This window comes from Lepus europaeus, chromosome 10 (genome assembly GCF_033115175.1).
Source record: "Lepus europaeus isolate LE1 chromosome 10, mLepTim1.pri, whole genome shotgun sequence".
NCBI lineage: Eukaryota > Metazoa > Chordata > Mammalia > Lagomorpha > Leporidae > Lepus > Lepus europaeus.
In genome coordinates, this window is record NC_084836.1 from 69,566,141 (window position 1) to 69,592,734 (window position 26,594).

Sequence of the window (26,594 nt, forward strand, 5' to 3'; positions counted from 1 at the left end):
TGTTCAAGATACACTAAACTTATTGTACTTTTGCACATAGGATAAGAAGAATGAAATTGCAGAAGTAATTCTATACTATCATGAACTTGAAGTTTATCCTCTGAAAAGTAGAACTTGCAGAATATCTAAATATTATCTTATTTCAGTAAAGCTTAGTAGAAACATGACTAAACTGATTATTAAATGTTAGCCAACAGGTCATCATTGTTTTCAGAAGTAAATGACTCAGACTCCTGAATTTGATTTGTTTTCTAACTTTTCCTTACAATTGTAGAAAAAAGTGCTTTTCACTGGAGGTAGAAATTCTTTCCTCCCCTTCCCGTTTTTTTGGTAGTTAGATTGAGTTATCTGAATTTCTTCATCCATTACAGGATAATTTATTATCTACATAATACAATTAATATGAGTTTGGAGTCAGAACATGAAAGTATAGTGATTACAGTGATGCCTGCCACATGGGAAGCATTCTAATTCTTTATTATGCTGTTGTGTTATTTTACATCTACAAACTTGCATCCATGTAGAAATTTTGAACAGAGTTTCTAAACTGAGTATATGGACCCAAATTTTCTTTCCAGCTTTATCTAAGACAGGATGCTAGTTAAAGCCATGAGAACAACTGAGTTCCCCAAGGAGAGGAAGCTTAATGTGAACTGAATCCTTGGATTCAGACAGAATTCTAAGGAAAGAGGGAAAGAAGCATGCAAAGAGCACTAGGTGACCTGGTTGCAGGGTTAGCAGGAATGCTAGAGGACAGCCAGTGGGTTGGGGGCCAGAGCGAGTAATCCAGTGGTACTGCACACACAGGAGTAGTAAAGGAAGGACTCACTGGATTTAGCCACCAGGTGATTTATGAGTTTAGTGGTTTTAATGCGGTAGAGTGAGGGACTGAAGCAAGATTATAATGGGTTAAGGAGTGAATGGGAAACAACTTTCAGTAAGTCTGACTGCAGTTAGAAGGAGCAGAAGGTGTCAGTAGTTTCTTATTATTCGAGAGATCTTATTATCTTTATTGAACAGTAAGTGCCATGAGGGAGACATACACAGATACTTGAAGATGCTTAGGTGATGGGCATTAGTGTACCTGTAGTGTTCTGGGAAGGAATCGTTGAAGTAGTGTCACTTGGGTTCAAAACTGACAGCAGAGTAGGAGTTAGGTGGGCATGTCAACAGGGGAAGAAGATACTTTGGGTTTAGAGAAAGGTATGGGTTTGTGAGTCATTGCAGCATGTTTGAGAAGTTATGATGATTTTAAAAAATATTTTCAACTTGAAAGGCAGAGGGACAGAGAGAATCTTCTATCTGCTGATTTACTTCCCAAATGCCTGCAATAGCCAGGACTGGGCCAGGCAGAGGCCAGGAGTCTGGAACTCTAGCAGGGTCTCCTGTATGGGTTCCAGGGGCCCACACACTTGAACTATCACTGCTGTTTTTCCACAGGCATCTGCAGAAGGCTGAATCAGAAGCGGTATAGCTCGGACTTGAACCAGCACTCCAGTGTGGGCTTAACCCACTGCACTACAGTGCCTGCTCTGTGGTGATCTGATCATGTTAGAGTATGACATGTGAACCCAGCAAGCCAGGAAGCCTGGATAAGTGGGCATGGCTGGGAGCTTGGCAGGGTAGGGGTACCTTGTGGTTCAGAGAATCTGCAGTTTTATCCTTTAGACCTATGCTCACAGTTACAGAATAAATATGGTACATCTTCTTGGGATACCCATTTAATTCAATTTTTGGGAAAAGTATTTCTGTATTAAAATACAAATAATAATTAAGTAATTAAAATGCAAAGTTGAAGATCGAAGTTAAGATGTAGACTAAAGTTTTAAAACGTAGAAATACTGCATTTTACTGTAGTGGCTGGCTTCTTCAGACTGTGTCCCTTTTAGACTCTTCTCCCTGCCATTACTTTCTTTTTTTTTTTTTTTTTCTCTTTTTAAAAGATATATTTATTTATTTGAAAGGCAGAGTTACAGAGAGAGAGGGAAAGAGAGGTCTTCCATCTTGGTTCACTCCCCAAATGGCTGCAACAGCCAGAGCTGAGCTGATCCGAGGCCAGGAGTTTCTTCTGGGTCTTCTACATGGGTTCAGGGGCCCAAGGACGTGGGCCATCTTCTACTGCTTTCCCAGGCCATAGCAGAGAGCTGGATTGGAAGTGGAGCAGGTAGGACTAGAAGCAGTGCCCATATGGGATGTTGGTGCCACAGGGGGAGGATTAACCTACTGTGCCACAGTGCTGCCACCACCATTACTTTCTCCTGGGAAAAGTTTCAAGAGCATCCATAGAGATCTTGGGGGATATACCTGAAGAATTGCAAGCCGATGTGTATGGCATTTTTATTTGCTGGAGATCACTCTATTATTTATTTATTTATTTATTTGACAGGCAGAGTTAGTGAGAGAGAGAGACAGAGAGAAAGGTCTTCCTTCTGGTTCGCCTCCCAGATGGCCGCTAAGGCCGGCGCACTGCGCCAATCCGCAGCCAGGAGCGAGGTGCCTCCTCCTGGTCTCCCATGTGGGGTGCAGGGCCCAAGCACTTGGGCCATCCTTCACTGCCCTCCTGGGCCACAGCAGAGAGCTGGACTGGAAGAGGAGCAACTGGGACAGAATCCAGCTCCCCAACCGGGACTAGAACCCGGGGTGCCGGCACCGCAGGCGGAGGATTAGCCTAGTGAGCCGCGGTGCTGGCCAGTGGAGATCACTCTAAAGAGAAACAGTTTCAGGCTCCTCTGTCACACAGCCAAGGACCACTAGTCTAATAGAATGTAAGGCAAAATAGCCCTAAACAGATAAGAATAGGGCAGGAGGGCATTAAGTTTTAAAGGGAGGCTACGAAGATGATCTGTCTCTGCAGTCAGATCAGGGAAGGCGGAATGAGAAGGGGGCTCTTTGAAAGCAGAATTGATGAAATAAATGTGAAGTAGACATGAGGGGAGAATCCAGATGGACCACTAGGTTCTTGGCTTAAGCATCTTGAGAGACGGCATCATTTCCTAATATGGGGAATAGAGAAAGAAAAGCAGGTTAGGTTTTAGTTTTACTGAAATTGAGGGCTTTTGAGGCCATGCAAATGGAGATCTAGCAGGCACTTGCCTGTAGATTTAGAGTTCTTTAGAAAGGCCTGTCCTGAGGAGTCACCTTCACGGGTACTGAACACACAGTTCCTCAGTGCGTTGTCACTGGTGATAGAGCCTATGAGCTCAGAATTATGGCGTGAGAAGAGGCTGCTCATAAAGCTCTGGGAAGCATCACCATTTATTTAATTTTTTTCTTCATTTAAAAATGTTTATTTTCATCTACTCGAAAGGCAGAGCATGAAAGAAGGAGAGAAAAAGACTTATTTGCTGTTAGTTCGCTTCCCAAATGCCGACAACAGTCAGGGCTGAGCCAGCCGAAGCCAGGAGCTGGAACTAGCCGTGGTTCCTGGATTAACGGCATGGACCCAAGTATTGAGCCATCATCTGCTACCTCTCAGGGTGAATTAGCAGGAGCTGGATTGGAAGTGGAGGTACCGGGCCTCCAACCAGCACTCCAGTAGGGGATGTGAACATCCCAAGCTACGGCTTAACTTGCTGCACCATAGTGCTCACCCCTGTTTTCATTTTATTTGAAAGACAGAGACACAGAGATCATCCATTCACTGGTTCACTCCCCTAAATGTCTGTAACAGCTGAGGCTGGGCCAGGTGGAAACCAGGAGCTCAGAACTCCATCTGGGTCTCCCGTATGGGTGGTGGGGACGCAAGTACTTAAACCATTGCCTGCTGCCTCCCAGGGTGTGCATTAGCAGGAAGCAGAAGCAGAAGCAGAAGAGCCAAGACTCAGACCAGGTCCTCTGATATAATTAATGCCAGAGTCCCGTACAGTGACTGAAACACTGCACCAAACACCTACCCGAAAGCATCACCATTTAAAGGGAGAGCTGGGGGGAAAAAAGAAAGAAAACCTGAAAAGGAGTGGTCAAGAAGTACAAGTGGCCAAAGAAGGAGAAGGCAAGCAAAGCAACATGAAATTTCATGGTTGTCTATTGCACAGAATTTATCCAAGGTATGGACTGAGAAAATTCCATTGAGATTTATAAGCAATGGAGGTCATTGGTGGTGACCTTTGTCTGAGCTGTTTTAGTGACACTGGGGACAGAGGCTGTAGAAAGAGGACTGCAGCTGTTGATAGGGGTGAGGAATGCCAGGCAGGAAGTGAAAGTAGAGGCAGGCAGTATCTGCTGCTCTTTCAGACCTGGCTATGTGAAGTGGCAGGGAGAGACCAGCAGCCAGGATGCTGTTCCTTCTTCTATTCCGAGCCTGCTTCCCTACCAGAAAGTAAGTTATTTGAGCACAGAACTTTGTTTCATTCACTGCTTTATCTCTAGGGTTGAAAAGAGCTCCTGGCACACAGCAAGTAGCTAATGGCCACATAACCGAGTTCCGATCAAAAGGGAGAGACTTGAGTGTGTCCATTTGTGAGATGGAGGCATAGGAGAGTACTAAGGTGCGATGGAATGAGGCCTCCCTGAGTCAGCAAAGGGTAGGGGAGACCCCACAACTCCTCTGCTGACACCGAAGGGAAGGAAGAGAGCAGGGGAGCAGGGCAGGCATTTACAGGTGGCGGAAGAAGTTGAAGTAGTTCTGTGTTGATGACCTTACGAGTATTATATTATTCTGTCAGGTGAAAAGAAGGTGAGAGAGTGACCTGTGTGTGTCCTTGGAAAATGCTTGGTGAAGATGAGCAACAACAAAGCACTTGTTCAAGCAGCCACGCTGCCATGTGACTGCAGGCACACACTAGGTTGTGGTCAGCGACACAAAGGGCAGGTGAGATGACTGTGTGCACCAGAGTCGAGGTTTGTTGTCTGGGGTATGGCTGTGAGCTACAGAAGGGAATGCACATGCCTGCTTGGGGCTTTCTGTCCAGCCCAGAAGTGCAGGAGGTTGTCCTTGGGCTCAGGGAGGTGGGAGAAACAAGGCCATCACACAGGACTCACCGTGAAAGGCGAGCCTGCATGGGTCTGTAATCTCTGCTCCTCACCAGGCTGGCTTCGCAGTGCACTCTTTCTGATTGGTTGACCAGAAACTGCTTTCCCAACTTTGGACAAGCGACTGTCTCAAATGGTCTGTTTAGAACCAAGGTAGTGGCGAGAAAAAAAAGAGGTGACAGTGTCACAGTGACTCATAAAGAGCAAGACACGCTGTCTTGTGCTTGTTTGCCTGGGCAGGTTTTATCTGCGGTTAAAGTATATTAAAGTGTCCATTTTATTCTAATTAGCAGTTGTGGTAGTAAGTTCTCAGTTCAGAGTTCTCAATTTTTAGTTGAATAAAATTCGAGATTAATATTTTTCAGGGACTTTCTGAAAGGGAAAAGAGTAAAGATTTTTTATTTTTTTAAAGATTTATTTATTTGGCCGGCGCTGCGGCTTACTAGGCTAATCCTCTGCCTGCGGCGCCGGCACACCGGGTTCTAGTCCCGGTCGCTCCTCTTCCTGTCCAGCTCTGCTGTGGCCCGGGAGTGCAGTGGAGGATGGCCCAAGTCCTTGGGCCCTGCACCCACATGGGAGACCAGGAGAAGCACCTGGCTCCTGGCTTCTGATTAGTGCGGTGCGCTGGCCACAGCGTGCCAGCCTCAGCGGCCATTGGAGGGTGAACCAATGGGTAAAGGAAGACCTTTCAATCTGTCTCTCTCTCTCTCTCTCTCTCTCTCACTGTCCACTCTGACTGTCAAAAAAAAAAAAAAAGATTTATTTATTTGAGAGGTAGATTTATTTATTTATTTACAGACAGAAAGGTCTTCCATCTGCTGTTTCACTCCCCAGCTGCAGCAGCCAGAGCTGGGCCGATCTGAAGCCAGGCGCCAGGAGCCACTTCCAGGTCTCCCATGCAGATACAGGGGCCAAAAGACTTGGTCCATCTTCCACTGCTTTCCCAGGCCATAGCAGAGAGCTAGATTGGAACTGGAGCAGTCGAGACTTGAACCGGCGCCCATGTGGGATGCAGGTGCCGTAGGCGGAGGTTTAGCCCACTGCACCGCAGCGCCAGCCCCAAGATGGGTCTTAACAGCCTCCCAGACCTCAAGTGAAAGCCAGCGGCCCGGCCAGCTGGTTGCTTTTTCTTTTGCTGTCTGCCTCAGCATTACTGCAGTCGCCATACAGGGCAGGGTCGAGTTGGCTGCTTGTTGTCTGTGCTCTCACGTGTTAGAACATGTTGCCTGCGAAGGGAGAGGAATATCCTTCAGAAAAGGAGCAGGTTCTGAGGGCAGGAAGGGATCCTGAGTACAGTAGGTTGCAGATTCTAATCACTTGTGTAACTACCCTGTCAGGGAAGACAACTTCATAATGTAAAAAGCCACCTGCTACTTTTGGAGATGGAAATACCCCCCGCCCCCCACACAGAAGGTGAAATCAGATTGACCAAGATATGATCATTGGAACTTGGTATCATCATAGTTGGCTTGATACTTAGAAACCATTTTTTTCTAAGTCACTCCACTTCTCTTGAAGGTGGGGGAAAACCCTGTGTAGTGCTTCCTAACTCCTCCCAGGTCCTTTGTTTGATTTTTAAGATTTATTTATTTATTCGAAAGGCAGAGTTGACAGAGAGGAAGAGAGAGATCTTCCATCCTCTGATTCACTCCCCTGGCCTCAATGGCTGGGCCTGGGCCAGACAAAAGCCAGGAGCCTGGAACTCCATTGAGGTCTCCCATGTGGGAGGCAGGGACCCAAGCACTTGTTCCTTCTTTTTCCTGCTTTCCCAAGGGCATTAGCAGAGAGCTGGGTTGAAGTGGAGCAGCTGGGACTTGAACTGGCACTCATTTGGGATGCTGGAGTCGCAGGGGGTTGCTTTACTCGCCGCACCACAATGCTGGCTCCCTCCCCCAAGTTCTTTAAGCTTCTTCAGCCATTGGTTGAATTGTTAGAACTGCAGTTAGGCATTTGTTTTGGGGAAGAAAAAGTTACTTTATCAGCATTTTGGGGAGAACTCAGGGGACAAGAATCATCTAGTCAATTTGGCATCAACAAACGGAGGCCTCATTTCTCATTTTTACATAGAAGTTAGAGCCAGGTCCCTGTTTTCCTGGAATTTGTATTATGTGCATGTATCTAAAAGACTGCTTTCAAGAATTTTGAAAGGGTCTTGGCATTTGGATCCTTTTTATGGTTTCTCATTTCCTTTGGTTTTTACGGGAATCAACTGGAGAAACACTGATAGATTAGAGGCACATCAGAGGCAGTGAGGGAGTGTGGAAAAGCTTGCGGTGAGTCCATTGCTGCTGTTTACAAACTCTGTGACCTTGGGCAAATCATGCAGCCTCCTGTCCTCTGTGAGATACAGTGGCTAGATGAGAAAATCTGGTTCTCTTCAGCTTGTAATTCTCAGGAAACATGAAGAAGAGACCCGATTTTAAACTTACCACAACACTTATTTATTTAAAGAAAACCTGTGTAGTGTGAGAACCACCATTCCATAATTAATATTGTCAGTCAAAACTTGTATGTTGAACTTTCATTAGAATTTTTTTAATTTGACAGATAATAGTTTTATTGAAAAGCAAGGTATGCACTTAATTATTCAGGATGTATGCAGTTGTTTGGGCCTGGTGAGGGTGAGGAGAGGACTTTGGTTAAGACTCTTAAATGTTATGGCTTGTTGGCTCCCCCACCTCCCACCTCTTCTCCCCTTCCATCCCCACCTGAGCCTCGTCATCCTTGCATTGGTCTATTGCAGTACTGATTGGAGTGCTTGGTAGTTGTTTGCTTTTCACTTCTGTTTATTCTTCCCAGAGGCTAGAAACCGAGGCTGACTCATTTTTGCTTTCCCTTTTGTAAACCATAAAAAGGGTGACATGGAAAGGAATAGGTTTTGAGAGTCAGAGATGGGCTTACATTTTGGGTTTGGATTATCAGGGGAATGATTGTGTTATTTTTAGAAACACCTGAGATGCCGGTTTGGGAAGGAGAATATGATTTTGGTTTTCAGTCCGTGGCACTAACAGACCACTGGGCAGGCTGTTCAGTAAGCAGTGGGAAGTGGTGGGTTACATCCTGTGGGATTTGAAGATTTGGGCATCCATTTGCTGAGGTTTGGCAGGGTGAGTCCAGCCTGTGAAAGGGAGAGGCCAAAGTGGTACTGATGAGAAATGCTTGCGTTTAGGAAGCTAGAGGGAAGAGGTAGGAGGACTGAGTGGGCAGTGTTCAGGCACACCTCACAGTGTCACCGGTCTAGGGAGGGGAGAAGCAGATGAAGGATATGGTGATTAGATTAGTCAGTTCTGGTTCTGTGGCTGCATCATTGCCTGGATCGAAAAAAAGTGATGAGGACATCGACATGACGCAGTGCAGGCCTCTCATTTCAATTTCACAAAAGGGGATGAAAGAACAAGGGCAGATTCAAAGGAGTGCTTGTCTCTTTCACTTTGGTGTTAGTTTTTAATACTAGAGGATAATGAGGAATCCTGCTAGGGCTGTGGCACGGAGGCTAAGGAAGGAAAAGCTTGAGTGAACAGGGGAAGCCCAGACTCAGATTGGGTTCCTTGGGCGAGGAAGAGGCGGCTGGGGGGCTGGAGGGCCGCCACCTGCTGTTGAGGCCGAAGGGAGGAGCGGCTGCTTTCTGAGCCTGGAGGACGGCTTGGGGGAAAATTCATTTGAGGAGAGGGTAATTGGTTCGAGGACAAAAGGAGAAAGAATCTTCAGGAGGGTGGAGGAAGCGGGAGGGTTCGAGAACTGTGAAAAGAATTAGAGCAGCAGCTGTAGGAGAGTGTGAGCAGAATTAATCAAACAGTGAAGGCCCTGCAAGGGCAGCGCATTCAGCATGCAGCGTGGACACCAGTTATGTGATGTCACAGAACTGTGAGGTCTGGGCATCCTGCGCTCGCTGTGAGTTTCAGTGGCCCCAAGGCTGAGGACGGGCTCTGTGGTCTGCAGGGAAGCAGGAGCCGGCCGTTAGTGGGACCATGCTGAGAGGAGGGTGGGCATCAGGATGGCAGTGTGGTCAGCCTTGACTTCAGTCAGGCACTGTCCCATGGTGGGCACTGAGCACTGCTGGGCCGCTGTTGTGTGCATGCCTATGAGGCAGAAAAAGGGATTGTCTTACTTAGGGGTCATTGAGGTGGAAATCAGGCATGAAAATGCTTGTCAGAATACCATGCATTTTTTCCTATTGATAAAAAACTGAGGCAGGAACATTGTTGAAAAACTCAGAAGTATGAAATGGAAAGTAGCCCCCACCACACCCAGCCTCACTTCCCAAACCTCCTCTTAAACTTGGCTTTGTAGTTCTGATAGTTAATAGTTATATGTTGTTACAACTTTATATAGCATTTCTTCTTTACCTATTTTGAACAATGAGAAATTTACCCATTTCCTATACTATTTTCCTTCTGAGTTTATTATAGTAACATTGTTATTATCAAAGTAAATAATGTTTATATACATATTCTTTAAAGATTTATTTGTTTATTTGAAAAAAATTACAGAGAAGGAGAGAGAGAGAGAGAGCAAAAGAGGTCTTCCATGTGCTGGTTCACTCCCAAAATGCCCACAATGGCCAGGAGCCAGAAGGTGCAGGGGCACAAACACTTGGGCCATCTTCCGCCTGTATCCCAGGTGCATCAGCAGGGAGCTGAATTGGAAGTGGAGCAGCCAGGACTTGAACCAGTGCCCATATGGGATGTCGGCATTACAGACATCAGCTTTACTTTCTGTGCCACAACCCCAGCCCCCCATATTCTCTTTTGGGTAACAAAAATTAGTCTTTGTGCTACATGTACAAATTAGCTTAAATATTCATACTTCACAAATACAGCATTTGAAACGTCATTTTAAGCAAACGTTATTTAAAAACCCAGAAGTGCTATTGGATAGATGGAGAAGGAAATGTAATACTTTATCACCAAACCCCTGCCTCTCAGATAAAATGACTCAAACATCAAGATCTAATAAATCCTCTTTTAATTTCTATACAGTGTTCTGTGCTCATTGTAGGCCTATTCAACTGTGATTATTTCACATATTTTCATTTTAATGTTTATTTATTCATTTTTGTTTATTTGAAAGAGAGAGAGAGAGAGAGATCTGTCTCCATCCATTGATTCACTCCCCAAATGCCTGCCACAGACAGATCTGAGCCAGGCTGAAGCCAGGAGCCAGGAACTCCATCTGGGTGTCCCATATGGATGCTGGGAGCCATCATCTGTTGCCTCCCAGCTGCATCAGCAGGAAGCTGGACTGCAAGTATAGGCAGAGAGGGGACTCGATCTCAGGCACTTTGATATGAGATGCAGACTCCCAAGACGTGGCTTCACCAGCTGCACCACAGCACCTGCCCCTAGTTACTGTTTTTAATATGAAGTGACTGTTAAACTTTGAGTCCTTACATTTCAAAATTATCTTTCTCTCGTTTGATTATAACCTGTTTTTAGACTCAGAACTTTCAGAGTTTGCTTTTTGTCCTTGGGTTCTGAAGTTGCATTAGGAAGTATGTGGGTGTCTCTGCCCTTTCATCCTCTTAGCTTCTTCATGGACTCCTTCAGGGTCTTTATTGGCTTTCTACAATTAATTCATCTATCTGCAATTTGGGAGGATTTTGTTTTATTACTTTTTTCCTCCCATGTGCCAAATTTTAATCTATTTTGTGTTTGCTTTTTCTTTTCTTAAGATCTATTTATTTGAAAGGCAGAGTGACAGAGATATCTTCCATCTACTAGTTTACTCCCCAAATAGCTGCAACAGCCAGGTCTGGGGGCCAAGCTGAAACCAGGAGCCAGGAACTCCGTGTGGGTACTCATGTGGATGGTAGAGGCTCAAGCATTTGAGCCATAAGCACTGCCTTCCCAGGCTCATTAGAAAGAAGCTTGATTGGAACTGGAGCAGCTAGGAGTCAGACATGGAATGCTGCCATTGCCGTCATATTCTCTGTGCTGCGGTACTCACCCTTGTCTGTGTTAACAACAACTTATTCTTGATTTTTATCAATATGAAGTCTTCGGGCCGGCACCGTGGCTCACTAATCCTCTGCCTGCAGCGCCGGCACTCCAGGTTCTAGTCCCAGTTGGGGCGCCGGTTCTGTCCCGGTTACTCCTCTTCCAGTCCAGCTCTCTGCTGTGGCCCGGGAAGGCAGTGGAGGATGGCACAAGTGCTTGGGTCCTGCACCCACATGAGAGACCAGGAGAAAGCACCTGGCTCTTGGCTTCGGATCGGCATAGCACACTGGCCGTGGCGGCCATTTGGGGGGTGAACCAACGGAAGGTTGACCTTTCTCTCTGTCTCTCTCTCTCTCTCACTAACTCTGCCTGTCAAAAAAAAAAAAAAAAAAAAGTCTTCTTGAATCTCTCTGAGAATGCTCATTATTTCTTTTCTTTTCTTTTTTTTTTTTTCATTATTTCTTTTTAAATTTCTCTTTTGATTCCTGAAATACCTTGTGCTTCCTTTGGGGAAAATTCTAGCAATCCTTTTTGGCATGTTTTTCTCTGTTCTGTTGGATTTCCTCAAGCATCACGTAGTTCGTGGTTATTCACAGTTAAGGTTAGTGACTAGGCTATTAGTGTGGGCCATTGGTGTGGTTTTTATCTCGAGGTGACTAGATCTTGTAGGTATTTAAATTTTTATTATGGAATACCACATATAAAATAGTATATATAGTGTGTATGCACAATTTAAGGAAGAGTAGTACATTGAACACTGCTATGTCTTTGAACTAGGTTAAGAATCAAAACCTTAAAATACCTCTAAAATACCTTTCCTCACCCTCAAATGTAACTGTCATTCTGAATTTTGTTCAGTTCCTAATTTTGCCTTATAGTTTGTAAATATCCCAAATAATATATTGCTTTGTTTTTCAAGTTTCTGAGTGTGGAGTCACACTTTCTGTACTTTTCAGTGATGTTCTTTTGCTCAGTGTTGTTAATGAGATTCATTCTGGCTAATGCAAGTTACTGTAATTACTGCTGCTGTGGCATTCCACAGAATGAATTCACCTCAGTGCATTAGTTGGTGGATAGTTTGATTGATTTTGTTTTTTTGCTATCACTAGTATCACAGCTATGAATATTCCTACACATGTCTTTCATATTTAGAAAATGTGTTTATACCATTAGTTGTGGATTTTCATTATATATTTAACAGCTCAGAATGAAATAGAACAAAATCTCTGAAGAGGAAGTTGTGAATAATTAGAAATTATTTTATTACTTTCTTTGAGTTTCCTATAATTCCTTAAATGCACTTAATTTTAAAAATTATTTATTTATTTGAAAGGCAGAGCAACAAAGAGATCTTGAAATCCACTGATTCACTACACAAATGGCTGCAGTGGCTAGGGCTGGTCCAGGCCTGAAGTTGGGACTCTGTCCTGGTCTCCTGCATGGGTGGCAGGGGCCTAGGTACCTACTGCCTTCCCAGACACACTAGCAGGGACCTGGATCAAGCAAGGCTCCTGCAACTCTGAAATGGGATTGCCAGTGTCACAAGTGGTGGCTTAACCCACTACACCACAATGCCAGCCCCATATGCGCTTGATTTTATATTCTGGAACTTAACAAGACTGTTTTATTTTGTAGAATAGAGAAAAAGGTAAGGGTTATAAGAGAAATGCCCATTAAGAAATGTGGAAAGAAGCAGTGCTGCTTTCCTATTACAGATTTTGCAAGCAAGGCTATCTGTATCAGATCATTCTCTTTGTAAATCCTCATTCCAGAGTTCAGCTGTAGTGACTCTGTCATTTGTAGCTCTTTTTTTTTTTTTTTTTTTTAAAGAGTCAGGTATTTATCTGATAGGCTCAGTTACACACACACACACACAGATCTTCCATCAGCTGGTTCACTGCCCAAATGACTGAAATGGTGGAGGATGGGCCAGGCCAAAACTAGGAGCCTGGAGCTGCATCTGGGTCTCCTCCGTGGGTACAGGGGCGCAAGCACTTAGGCCATCTTCTGCTGCTTCCCAGGCTGCTATTTTCCATTAGTGGGGAGCTGGATTGGAAGTGGGACAGCCGGAACTCAAATCAGCAGCCATATGGGATGCTGGTGCTGAAGGCAGTGCCACAGCTTTGGCCCCAAGTTTTATAGCTTCTTAAGTTTCTATCTCCTTTTTGACAGTTTGAGCCACTGAGTTTCCTTTGTCACCATTATGTAGGATAAAGGAGACCTACAGAAACTTTTGCTATACAGGGACAAAGAACATTTTTAAAGCATTGAAAAGATTTAAAGTTTACTACAGGTTAATTGGGCTTTCAATTGATAAAGGTTTTTTTTGTTTGTTCTAGTGCTAAAGTTTTTCAGACTAATGCATGGTATGCTTTTGGTAATGATTTTTGATACTCTGCTAAATTATATAAGCTTACTTGAGGTAACAGTTTTCCTGTGTCTCTGATGAAAGGTGATAGAGCAGATAGAGGCATTTGAAGCAGCTGATCACAGAACTCAAATTTGTACCTAATTTTGATTGATTAGTAAAAGAACTGATAAATGGCCTCAGGTCTGCAAAGAAATCCATTTTAAGTACTTCTAAATTTTGGCTTGGCCTTCGTTGAAAGATGCAGGCCCTCCAATTAACATCACCTGCAGGCCTTGGGAGTCCTTTGTCTAAAGTGCAGAGTCTGCGAGTGTACAGACTGCCGTGATACATTCATTTAAACCCGTAGTGGGAGTTGGCTGGAAATTTTGTGCTGATGGCGTAGCAATTGAATCTGGGTGATGGAACTTGCTTGAACATGAGAAACCGAGTGCAGTTTCATGAAACGACATTGACCTCAGGCTTTGGAGGGCTCCCAGATGTCCTCCTCATTTGCACTGTCCCTTTGCAGCAACTTGTACCGCGACCGTGAGGAAAATTTGGCCACATTGCCAGTCTTAGTTCAGGAAAGTCAAGTTTCAGAGTTAGGGTGGATGAAGAAAATTTCTTGGTAATTGTTTAGGCTTATGTATGGCTCAAGAGATTAAAAAGTAAAAATTGGAGTTCATGTAACAACCCACTCTGTGCCCCTGTGAACTCCTCAGATGTGAGCACCTCCTTCTTTGGGTCATCTCCTTTTCATATTTCAGCAGGTGCTCAGAGCCTTCTGCACCTTGCTGCGGGAATGCCTGAGGGAGGGTGTATTAGTCCTGGCTGCCTTCAAAATATCTGCAAGTTTGTTGTGCAGGAATGTTAGTCTTTCCCATACATAGTCTACTGCTCTTATTCATTGATTAGCCCATCTCTCCCCAAACTTACATAGTCTAGAGATTTTAAAAATGGGGAATAAATAACCCAAAGTGTTATATCCATGATTTTATTCTTTTTAAGACAAGTTAGTGAAAGGGATCCATCTGTGTATACTTGGTTAGAATAAGAACCAAAACCCTCTAGAAGTACCTAGGGCATTGGTAATAGTTGTTACTATGATTTGGAATTTGCATTATTGCAGGGCAAGAACTGATGTCCTTAGAATTGGAAGGGTTTCTTTCTTTCTTTCTTTCTTTCTTTCTTTCTTTCTTTCTTTCTTTCTTTCTTTAAAATTTGTGTTCATATTCTCTCTGGAGAAGAAAGATAGGCTAAGAGAAATATGATTGGAAAATGTTTCATCTGTGGCTTCCTGTAGCATTCCATGTTCCTTTGCATTTTAGACTACTCCCAAAATTCTTTGAACATATTGGGTATGTCTCACTGCCAGCTGTCTCACACCTTTCTAGATTGGGAACTTTTTGCAATCTAGTTCCTTCTACCATCTTACCTGTAGTATCATAAATGTGTTTAAGAACTAAGTTTTTTTTTCTCATCTATACTTATACATATTTCAGTAATAATTTTTTTTGTTTTCATTTTTCTTTGTAAAGGGAAAAGATCTGATATTCTCAAGTCAATACTGTCACAAAATTGAGCTTTACACAGGCCAGTGGAGTATTCGCTTCGTGCCCATGTCTGATGTGGAGGGAAGCACAGACAAGAGTGGGTGACTGACTCAGATGTAAATGATCTTCTTATACCGGAGCTGGAACCACACCTAGAAACCTCGACAATAACAGGGATTGTGTTGGATATACTTGTTAAATCCTGTGTGGATTTTAGTATGTCATGTGTGTTGTTCATCAGCAAACCCAAACAGGTGCTGCTCAGAGCTTTAGTCAGACTTAAGATTATACTGTTTCTCCTTTTAACCATACAAAAAAAAAAATCACAATAACCAAAACAGATTTCTTTTTTGATTCTGGTCTAGTGGTTTCAATGCTACACATCCTCCACCAAGATAGATTTTCATGAGTAAATTAATTTCTCTCTCAGTGTTGGAAAACTGCTATTTCAGAAATTTATTTTAACAGGCACAATGACAGATTGTCCATGCACTGATTCACTACCCAGATGGTCACAAGCCAGGAGCTGGGTATTCAGTCCTGTTCTTCCATATGGGTAACAGGCACCCAAATACTACATCTTCCTAGGGCACACATTTGCAGGAAGCTGGAATTGGAAGCAGAATGGGGACTCAGGGACTGTTAAATGGGATAGGGTGTCCCATGCACTGTTTTAGCAACTGTGCCAAATGCTGCCCCTCCTATTTTTTAAGATTAGTTAATTTGAAAAGCAGAGTGATAGAACTTCCATCTACTAGATCATTCCCCTAGTGCCCATAACAGCCACTGCTGGTCCAGGCTGAAGCCAGGAGTCTGGAACTCCAAGGTCTTCCATATGGGTGGCAGGGGCCCAAACACTGGAGCTGTCATTGCTACCTCTCAGCATGCATTAGCAGAAAGCTGGATCAGAGGTGGATTAGCCAAGACTTGAACTGACACTTCACTACAAGATGCAGTTGTCACAAGTGGCAGCTTAACTCACTGTACCACAACACCTGTCCACACAGTATAATTTAGGTACGGAACAGTCCAAATACACACCCACAAAACCACAACCTGAATCAAAAAAGAAACATTATCAGCACCTAAAAGTTGTACCTCGTCCCAGGTATTACCTCCTTCAAAGTTAACTGCTGTTCTGACATCTGCCATTGATTGGTTCTGCCTGTTTTAAGTTTCACTCCAGTAGAGTCAAATGAATGTTCCCTCCTCTGTGCTGTAGGCAAGTCCTTCTGCGTTGTTACTTAGGGCAGCAGCAGACTCTCCTTCGTTTTGCACGGTGTGTAGTTATATGACTAGACCACAATTTATTCACTGAGCTCTTGGTGGACCTTTGGTTTATTTTCAGTTTTGGCTGTTATGAATGTTCTTTTGTTTGCTTGTTTGTTTAAAGATTTATTTTTGTTGTTTAAAAGGCAGAGTTGGGGGAGAGAGTGAGCCTTCATCTGCTGGCTCACTCCCCAAATGGCTGCAGCAGCCAGAGAGCCTAGAGCCTCTTCTGATCTCCCATGTGAGTTCAGGGTCCCAAGCACCCAGGCCATCCTCTGCTGCTTTCCCAGGTGCATTCGCAGGGGGCTGGATCAGAAGTGGTACAGCTGGTTCTTGAACCACTGCCCACATGAGATGCCGACTTCGCAGGTGGGAGCTTTACCCACTACACCACAATACCGGCCCCAGTGAATGTGTTTATATAGTTTTTTGGTGCCCTTATATTGGGGATACATCTAGTAATGGAATTGTTTAGGCACAGATTATTTGTATTTTCAGCTTTAATATATATTACCAGTTTTCCAAAATCTTTAAACAGCTTGAACATCCCTAATCCACAAAATCAAAATCTAGAGTGCTTTAAAAATCCAAAAATTTGTGAACACTGACATGACACCATAGGTAGAAAATTCCACACCGCATACTGTGAGCTGCAGTAAAAATGTAGGCACGGGCCAGTATGATGGCACAGCTGGTTGAGCTGCTGCCTGCAATGCCAGTGTCCCATGTGGGCGCCATTCAAGTTCAGCTACTCCACTTCTCATTTAGCTCCCTGCTAACATGCCTGGGAAAGCAGTGAAGATGGCCCAAGTGCTTGGGTCCCTGCCTCCCATGTGGGAGACCTGGATGGAGTTCCAGGCTCCTGGCTTCAGCCTTTTCCACACCAGCTGTTGTGCCCATTTGGGGAGTGAACCAGTGAATGGAAGCTCTGTCTCTCTGTCTCTTCCCCCCTCTCTCTAATTCCACCTTTCAAATAAATAAGCAAATCTTTAAAAAATGCAGGTACACTAAACAGATTATATAAAATTACCTTCAGCCTGTATGTATAAAAATATGTGAGGAGGCCAGCTCTGTGGTGCAATAGATTAATCCTCTGCCGGTGGCGCCAGCATCGCACATGAGCGGCTGTTCTAGTCCTGGCTGCTCCTCTTCGTATCCAGTTCTCTCCTAGGGCCTGGGAAAGCAGTAGAAGATGGCCCAAGCGCTTGGGCCCCGGTACCTACTTGGGAGACCCAGAAGCTCTCAGCCCCTGGCTTCGGATCAGCACAGCTCTGGCTGTTGAGGCCATTTGGGGAGTGAACTAGTGAAAGGAAGACCTTTCTCTCTCTCTCTCTCTCTCTTTTTTTTTTTTTTTTGACAGGCAGAGTGGACAGTGAGAGATAGAGAGAGAAAGATCTTTCTTTTCTGTTGCTTTACCCCCCAATGGCTGCTGCAGCCAGTGCACTGCGTCCGGCGCACGGCACTGATCCGAAGCCAGGAGCCAGGTGCTTCTCCTGGTCTCCCATGGGGTGCAGGGCCCAAGGACCTGGGCCATCCTCCACTGCACTCCCAGGCCACAGCAGAGAGCTGGACAGGAAGAAGAGCGACCGGGACAGAATCTGGCGCCCGACCCGGACTAGAACCCGGTGTGCCAGCGCCACAGGTGGAGGGTTAGCCTATTGAGCCGCGGTGCTGGCCAGAAGACCTTTCTCTCTGTCTCTCCCTCTCACTGTACCTCTCAAATAAATTTTTAAAAATCTTAAAAAAAAAAAAAAGTATATGAAGGGATGGCACAGTGGCATAATAGGTTGGGCCTCCACTTGCAATGCTAGTATCCTATATAGGTGCCAGGTTGAATCCTGCCTGCTCCACTTCCAATCCAGCTCCCTGCTAATATGCCTGGGAAAGCAGTGGAGGGTGGTTCAATTGCTTGGGCCTTCTGCACCCACGTTGGAGACCCAGAGGAAGCTTCTGGCTTTGGATCGGCCCATCTCCGGCCATTGTGGCCACCTGGGGAGTGGACCAGCAGAGGGAAGACCTCTCTCTCTGTCTGTAACTCTGCCTCTCAAATAAATAAATCTTTAAAACAAAAACATATTAAACATAAATATATTTTTGTTTAGATTTGGGTCCTTTTGCCAAGATATCTCCTTATGTATATGCAGATATTCAAAACAACTTGCAATCTGAAACACTTCTGGTCCCAAGCATTTTGCATAATAAGGGATACTCAGCTGCTTCCAATTTTTGTCCATGCCCGTAATGTATAAGAGTTCCATTGTTACTGTATTTATCAGTGGTTGGTATTGTCAGTTTTCTTACCTTGAACTTTCAAATAAATGAATAAATAACACTAGGAAATACCACTACATATCTATTATATCATATATGTCATATCAGAGAGAAGAAGAGGCAGAGAGAGAGAGAGAGAGAGAGGGAGGTCTTCCTTCCGCTGGTTCACTCCCCAATTGGCCACAATGGCCAGAGCTGCGCCGATCCAAAGCCGGGAGCTTCTTCTGGGTCTCCCATGTGGGTATAGGGGCCCACGCACTTGGGCCATCTTCCACTGTTTTCCCAGGCCACAGCAGAGAGCTGGATTAGAAGTGGAACTGGAAGGCCGGCGCCACGGCTCACTAGGCTAATCCTCCGCCTTGCGGCACCGGCACACCAGGTTCTAGTCCCGGACGGGGCACCGGATTCTGTCCCGGTTGCCCCTCTTCCAGGCCGGCTCTCTGCTGTGGCCTGGGAATGCAGTGGAGGATGGCCCAAGTCCCTGGGCCCTGCACCTGCATGGGAGACCAGGAGAAGCACCTGGCTCCTGCCACTGGATCAGCGCGGTGCGCCGGCCACAGCGCACCAACCGCGGCGGCCATTGGAGGTGAATCAACGGCAAAAGGAAGACCTTTCTCTCTGTCTCTCTCTCTCACTGTCCACTCTGCCTGTAAAATAAATAAATAAATAAATAAAAAGAAGTGGAACTAGTGCCCATATGGGATACTGGCACTGCAGGTGGCAGCTTTACCCACTACACCACAGTGCCGGCCCCCATGATCAGTCTGATTTCATTTACTTTCCTACCATCTTCCACTACTCACATATTCTTTTAAAGCAAATCCCAGGTTTATCACTTCACTCTTAAATATTCATTATCTTGATGCCACTAATACATAAAATTTTTTAGAATTTCATTAAATATTCAGACATGTGTTCTGAATTTCCCCAGTAGCTTCATAAACGTTTTCTTCTTCTCTTTTTGACAGTTTGTTTGGTTTGGGTGGATCAGTGCTGTTTTGATGGCTGGGGCTCACTCCTCTATCCGGTCTGCTGTATTTGGACATTGTATTTATTTCACGGGTGGTTATTTTGTGACACTAGGATTTAGGGGAGGGAGAATTAGTGTGGGTAGTATAATACTTTCACATGAATATAGGAGTAGACCTGCTTATGGCTCTGATTATTCATAAAGGAGAAAAAAATTGTCAATGCCAATGGGTTGGTGGACAGCTGCTGTTTGGTGAATTTCATAAGGAGAAGTATTTAGTGCAGTGGTTAAGATGCTGCCTATGTCCCATGTCCCAGTGCCGAGGAGTTATTGGGTTGGAGTTCTGTCCCCCCTTCCAATGCCTGCTTCTTAGGCTGGCCCTGGGAGGCAGCAGTGACGGCCTAAGCACCTGGGCCCCTGCCACTCAATGGAAGACACAGGGTGAGTTCCCGACTCCTGCCTTTGGCCAGGCCCAGCCTTGGCTGCTGTGGACATTTGGGGAGTGAACTAATGGTTGGAGCCCTCTTTGTCCTTGTATGTCTGTCTTTCAAGTAAATGAAAAATTTAAGAAAGGAAAAAACAGTTTTCATAAGGAGTTGTGCACACTTGCTGTTGCCACTCCCTTGCCTTCTTCTGTGTATTCCTATATGGTCTCTGCCTCTCCCACTTCTCTAGATACGCTAAATCTGTTCTAAAATATGTTATGCTCTTTTGCTTACAACCTGTTTTTCCCTCTGTTTGGGACCTTAGATCATCATGTTGTAATTATCCTTTTCTGAATGTAACCCCTGAAGGAAGATTCTTTCTTTCTTTTTTTTTTTTTCCCCCAGCATGGGAGGCATCAGCCCCGCCTATCACAATAAAGTTTATTATGAAAACAGGCTGGTGTGGGGACATGGGGATAGAGAAGTACATTTCGGTTGCGTGGCTCAGGTGAAGTAGTGCGGCTTCTTCACGTTGGTGCCATACTCGCTGAGGGCAGGGGTCAAGTCCTCCATGGTTAGAGTGTACTTGTGGTCCTTGTTCTTGTTCCGGGAGCTGCCAGAGGCTGTGCCCTTCATTTTGCAGTGCTGTAGGGCATCGTTGGCAATATCTGAGATGAATTTCTGGGCAGCTAGGGAGATGAGCTGAATTATGCCTGGGTCTGAGGCCTCAAAGCCAGCATGATTCAAGTAGTAACCAGTCACTGCGTCTGGGATCCGCCCTGCGCCGTTCGGTAGGCTCCCTAGCCCGTGCAGCCTCGGGTCCCGTGCCCCCGGCCGGCGCAGCTCCAGCCCCAGGCCCCCCTGCTGTCCCCGCCGGGCTGGCCTTGTTCTCCGCAGCCGTGGTGGTGGGCAGCGCGGCGGGAGCCGAGACCGGGGGTGCCGGGCCCGCTGCCGAAGATTCTTTCTTATTTACAGTTATAATTTCAGTACCTCACACGCTTCATATTTAGTGCTCAGTCAATTGTGTGGAACTAGATTCTCCGTATTAATATTATTTGATATCAAGATTTCAGATCTGTTAGAATACTTCTTTGCATTAAAATAATAGTCATGGTGACTAAAAATCTTAATTGCCCTGGGCCCTTTACATTCATTTTATCTATTCCTCATAATAACCCTAATCAATCTATAGAATCTCCATCTTATATTTGAGGAAACTGATACTCAAAAGGTTGAACAGTTTTTTTAAGCTGTACTCATTCATGCTTTTTTCCATTACACACATTTCCCTCCCAGCCAAAATGTTGATGTGTCTGCCAAGGGGAGAGACTGGTATGAAACCTAGCACACTGCCTTTGCCTCCCGAGATAGCTTTCTAGAAGTGTTCGCGGGACCAAGTCATAGGTCTGTTATCAAGAGGGCTGTATAAAAACAGTTTCCATGAGGGAGCTAGGGAGGCAGGAAGTAGACCAGGAAACAGGTTGGGAGGGGCACAGCTGGAAAAGCTGCTTAGTAGACTTCAGACTGGAAGGACTAGAGCAGATAAGGAGGCAGGAGAGGTAAGAGAACAGAGAGGGGACACGGAACAGGCATGTTGCATACAGGCTGGAGTCCTGTCTCACCAACAGAGTTCCTCTAGCAGCAATTTTTCTTTCTTTTCTTTTTTCAAGATTTATTTTATTTATTTGAAAGACAGAGTTACAGAGAGGCTGAGAGAGAGGTCTTCATCCGCTGGTTCACTCCCCAGATGACTGCAACGACCGGAGCTGTGCTGATCCGAAGGCAGGAGCCAGGAGCTCCTTCTGGGTTTTCCCCGTGGGTGCAGGGGCTCAGGGACTTGGGCCATCTTCTACTGCTTTCCCAGGCCATAGCAGAGAGCTAGATCTGAAGAGGAGCAGCCAGGACTCAAACCGGCACCCATATGGGATGCCAGCACATCAGGCCAGTGCTTTAACCCGCTTTGCCATAGCGCCGGCCTCTAGCAGCAGTTTTTCTTAAAGCACAGTTTGATGTTTCTTATTGGGCTAGGAGTGAGTCTTCCAAGTAAAACACCAGACTGAAAGAGCAGGAGAGCCAGGAACCAGGAATGCCCAGTGACTCTCCTGAGCTCCATCCACAGTGCCTGACATGGGATAGATACTCAATACTTGGTTTTTTGAGTCAGTGATGAACACCTAATAGATTGGGCAGTATGCTCAGTATTGTGCTAGGCTAGTAATACGGATAGATTGAACAGCATCCTCATTGCATACTCTCATTTATCATCATCACTCTTAAGAGAATATGCGAAAGGAAGGAAAGGAACGTGGAGTAGTTCTGTATTTGTTAGAGAGATAGAATTTTATTTTCTGTTTATGTGAATGTTTGAGTGAGGACTGGGGCTGGTTTGGTGTTCCATGATATTTGAGTGTCCATGTGGTTGCTCTACCATGAGTGGCCTCAACCTCACGGTTCCAGATAGCAATTTTTTGGTTCAGGCAGCAGGATGGGGGAAAGGAATGAAGAGGCACAGAGCCGCCTCTTTAAAGCAGATCCCTGGAAATTTCCACTTACATTCCGCTGGTTTGAGCTTATTTATGTGGCTTCACACCTACCATGTGCTGAGCTGAGCTGAGCTGAGGGAGGCATTCCCTAATTTAGGAGGGAGTCTCTGCCGTAAGTACCAGGTTTTACCTTTCAGAGAAGGTGGCTTGTCAGCTGAGACCTGGAGATGATGGAGGTTAACCAGGTGGGAAGATGAGGAAGGCAGAGGAGGAGCCTGTTCAAAGGCATGGGGAGGGAGGAGAGCTTGGCAAAGTGTGCAACTTCAGCTCTCAGGTGTGGCTTCAGTGTATGGTAGGTAGAAGGGAACAGTGAGCCTGAAGAATTGTTAAGGGCTGTATCTGTCATTTTAATGAGTTTATATTTTATTTCGTAGTTTGTGAGAACCATTGAAAAATTTTAAGCAGCAAGCCACACGATGAAACGTATATATTTACAGGGTAGCCTTGGTTGTTTGAAAGATCAGTTTTGGGTCTGGTGAACCCAGTTCAGTCCCAAGATCACTTAGAGAGCTGTTGTAGGGGTGTAGGGGAGAAGTGATTTCTTTTTAAAAGACTATTGCATTTACTACATTTCCTTCTTAAATAGCTATTTGTTTGTTAATATATTTTTTGAAGGAGAGAGAGAGAGCGTCCATAGTAGCTGAGGCTCAGCCAGGTCAAAGCTAGGAGCTGGGAATTCAATATCTCCCACATGTGTGCAAGGAGCCAAGGTTTGAGCCATCACCCACTGCCTCCCAGGATAGGCATTATAGGGAAGATGAAATTGAGAGTGAAGCCAGGACTCTAACCTAAGCACTCTGATATGGATTACAGGTGCCCATGTAGTATCTTTTTTTTTTTTTTTTGAAGATTAATTTATTTATTTCAAAGGCAGAGTTAGAGAGGAGGTCTTCCATCTGCTGGTTCACTCACCAGATAACTGCAATGGCCGGAGCTGGGCCGATGTGAAGCCAGGAGCCAGGAGCTTCTGGATCTCCCACGCTGGTGCAGGGGCCCAAGGACTTGGGCCATCTTCTACTGCTTTCCCAGGCTGTAGCAGAGAGCTGGATCAGAAGTGGAGCAGCCAGGACTTGAACTGGTGCCCATATGGAATGCTGGCCCTGCAGGCGGCAGCTTTACCTAGCACGCCATAGCACCAACCCCACCAAGTATTATCTTAACCACTGTGATAAGTGCCTACCTCTGTCTTTCATAATAGTAGGTGGTATGTAAATGTGCTGTCATTATTGTGAAGTTGTTTTAAAAATATGTTGTGGGGAAACAGAATCATAATATATATATATACATATACATATACATACATACATATATATGTGTATATATATATACATATATATATATTGGCCGGCGCCACGGCTCAATAGGCTAATCCTCCGCCTGCGGCGCTGGGACACCAGGTTCTAGTCCTGGTCGGGGCGCCAGATTCTGTCCCGGTTGCTCCTCTTCCAGGCCAGCTCTCTGCTGTGGCCCGGGAGTGCAGTGGAGGATGGCCCAAGTCCTTGGGCCCTGCACCTGCATGGGAGACCAGGAGAGGCATCTGGCTCCTGGCTTCGGATCAGTGCGGTGTGCCGGCCTCCGCGGCCATTGGAGGGTGAACCAATGGGTAATGGAAGACCTTTCTCTCTGTCTCTCTCTCTCTCACTGTCCACTCTGCCTGTCAAAAAAAAAAAAAGAAATATATATATATGTATACATATATATAGTGGATAGTAAACCCTTATTGAATATATAATTTGCAAATATTTTCTACCACTATCTTTTTAAATTTTTTAAGGATCTGCTTATTTATTTGAAAGAGATAGAGAGAATCTTCTATCTGCTGGTTCACTCTGCAGATGGCCCCAATGGCCTGCACTGGGGCAGACTGAAGCCAGGAGCTAGGAGCTTCTTCCAGGTCTCCCACGTGGGTGGCAGGGGCCCAGATACTTGGGCCATCCTCTGCTGCTTTTTCCAGGCCAATAGCAGGGAGCTGAATTGGAAGTGGAACAACTGGGACACAAACCAGTGCCCATATAGGAAGCCAGCATCACAGGCAGCTTCTTTACCTGCTGTGTAACGAAATACACAAGTTTTAAATTTGATGAAGTCTAATTTATGTTTTTTCTTTTCTTTGAGTGCTTGTGCTTTTGTGTAACACAAGGTCACCAAGATTTGCACCTGTGTTTTCTTCTAAGAATTTCATAGTTTAACTCTTAAATTTAGGTGTCAGATCCATCTTGACTGAGTTTTATATATGATGTGAGGAAGAGCTCGTATTTATTCTTTTGCAGAAATATACACACTCGTGCTAGTTGTGTGTGTGGGAATGACCCCAGCCATGTAACTGTCTTGGTACCCGGGGTCACAATCAGCTTCTCATAAATGCAGAGGTTTCTTTCTGGACGCTTAATTGATTTTCTTTGCCGATATTTCTGTCCTTATGCCAGGACCACGCTTTCTCGATGACTGTAACCTGGCGATGATTTTGAAATGAGATGTGAGTCCTCTGACTTCGGGTTTTCCAGACTGTTTTGACTGCCAAGCTGTTTCTTGTTAACTTGTCTGTAAGACTTCTTCCTTCCTTTCTTTCCCTTCAGAACTTTCCTTTCCTTTCAGACTTTGAGCACTGTGTTCTTATCTTTACAGAGTTTATTACTCACTTCCATCAGGTCTTCCAGAATGTAGGGATGGGCAGAGCAAGGCCAGCTCTAGCCATTTACCTCTTTTGTTTTATTTTGTTTTGTTTTAATGACCCAACAAGTTAGAATTGTTTTTGCATTTTAAGAGTGGTTACATTGAAAATGGTTATGTAAATACCTATAAACCTGACATGTTTGCTATCTGGCCCTTTACGAAATAGTTTGCCAATCCCTGCTTTTATGACACAAAGCATATGCAAGTAATATTGTACGTTTTTCTCATACTGGGCTGAAGAAAAAGAGAGCACTATCCCATCTGACCCTTCAGAAGCCCACAGTGGCCAGACCTGGGCCAAGTTGAGAGTATACACTTGCTAAAGGGCTCTCACATGGGTGTCAGGGACCCACTTACTTATGTTGTTACCACTGCCTCACAGGGCCTGCATTGCTGGGGGCTGGAGTAGGAGCCAGAGCAGGAATTGGCCCTGGGCATTCTGATACTAGAAACCAGGGTCTTTTTTTTTTTTTTTTTTTTTTTTTTTTTTTTTTTTTTGACAGGCAGAGTGGACAGTGAGAGAGAGAGACAGAGAGAAAGGTCTTCCTTTTCTGTTGGTTCACCTCCCAGGTGCCACTGTGGCCAGTGCGCTGTGGCCAGCGCACCACACTGATCCGAAGCCAGGAGCCAGATGCCTCTCCTGGTCTCCCATGTGGGTGCAGGGCTCAAGGACTTGGGCCATCCTCCACTGCACTCCCAGTGCCACAGCAGAGAGCTGGCCTGGAAGAGGAGCAACCGGGACAGAATCCACCGCCCAGACCCGACCGGGACTAGAACCTGGTGTGCCGGCGCCGCAGGCAGAGGATTAGCCTATTGAGCCATGGCGCTGGCCCAGAAACCAGGGTCTTACCAAGTCACTGTGCATTTTGAGGTCAGGGACTTAATCTTGTTTATCTGTCTGTGTCTAGGAAAATATTTTCGATATTTTACTGCTTTGGTGAATGTTTATTGAATGAATGAATAGTATGACACTAGGTTGTATTTTAAAATTATAATTTAATTTTTATAATGTTGACTGCATTTTTTGCCTTAGCTAACTAGTTACACTATATTTTTAAGCATTGAAATAGACTTACAGAATATACTGTGAAACAACTTTTTGACAGAAAATTCAGAGTACAGATAAAGGAAGATTTATTGAGGAATAGTATAGTGTGGTGGAACTGAAAGCAGAGTCCTCCTGAATCCCCAGTCCTTGTGTGGAAAAGATACCAGAACAGTTACAGAGTGGGTGCTGTGCTTGTTGACTTAGTTTCCACTCTGCGTTGATTCCACTGTCTTAATCTAGGCCACCAGATGTACTTCCTTTCTCAAACAGGGCGGAAACAGTTTACTGCGCACATAACGTGTGCAGATACGTACAAGACCCCACACAGGATGTGGGCATCCCAAGTGGTAGCATCTTAACACACTGCACCACAGCGCCCACCCCTATATTTTTGAGCTTTAGAATGATTGCATCATTAGTCCAATCTGTCACTCTTCAGGCCTAATATAGGGACCAGTGGAAAAAAAGAAAAGTAAATGAGATCTTTTCTGAAGTTATAAGAGATTTTAGATAATTTAGAAGTATATTACCTACAGTTTAAAAATGTACTACTCTGCATGAAACTACTTCATAAAATTCATAGGA

General features: G+C 44.9%; 1 protein-coding gene and 1 pseudogene across 3 annotated transcripts in view; one reads left to right on the forward strand and one right to left on the reverse strand.

Annotated features, from left to right (window-relative positions):
• The window catches only part of DIP2B (disco interacting protein 2 homolog B), a 240,773-nt gene that overhangs the window by 18,240 nt on the left and 195,939 nt on the right, over positions 1–26,594 (forward strand). The window lies entirely within an intron of this gene.
• The window catches only part of LOC133767441 (transcription initiation factor TFIID subunit 10-like), a 78,230-nt pseudogene continuing 71,810 nt past the window's right edge, over positions 20,175–26,594 (reverse strand).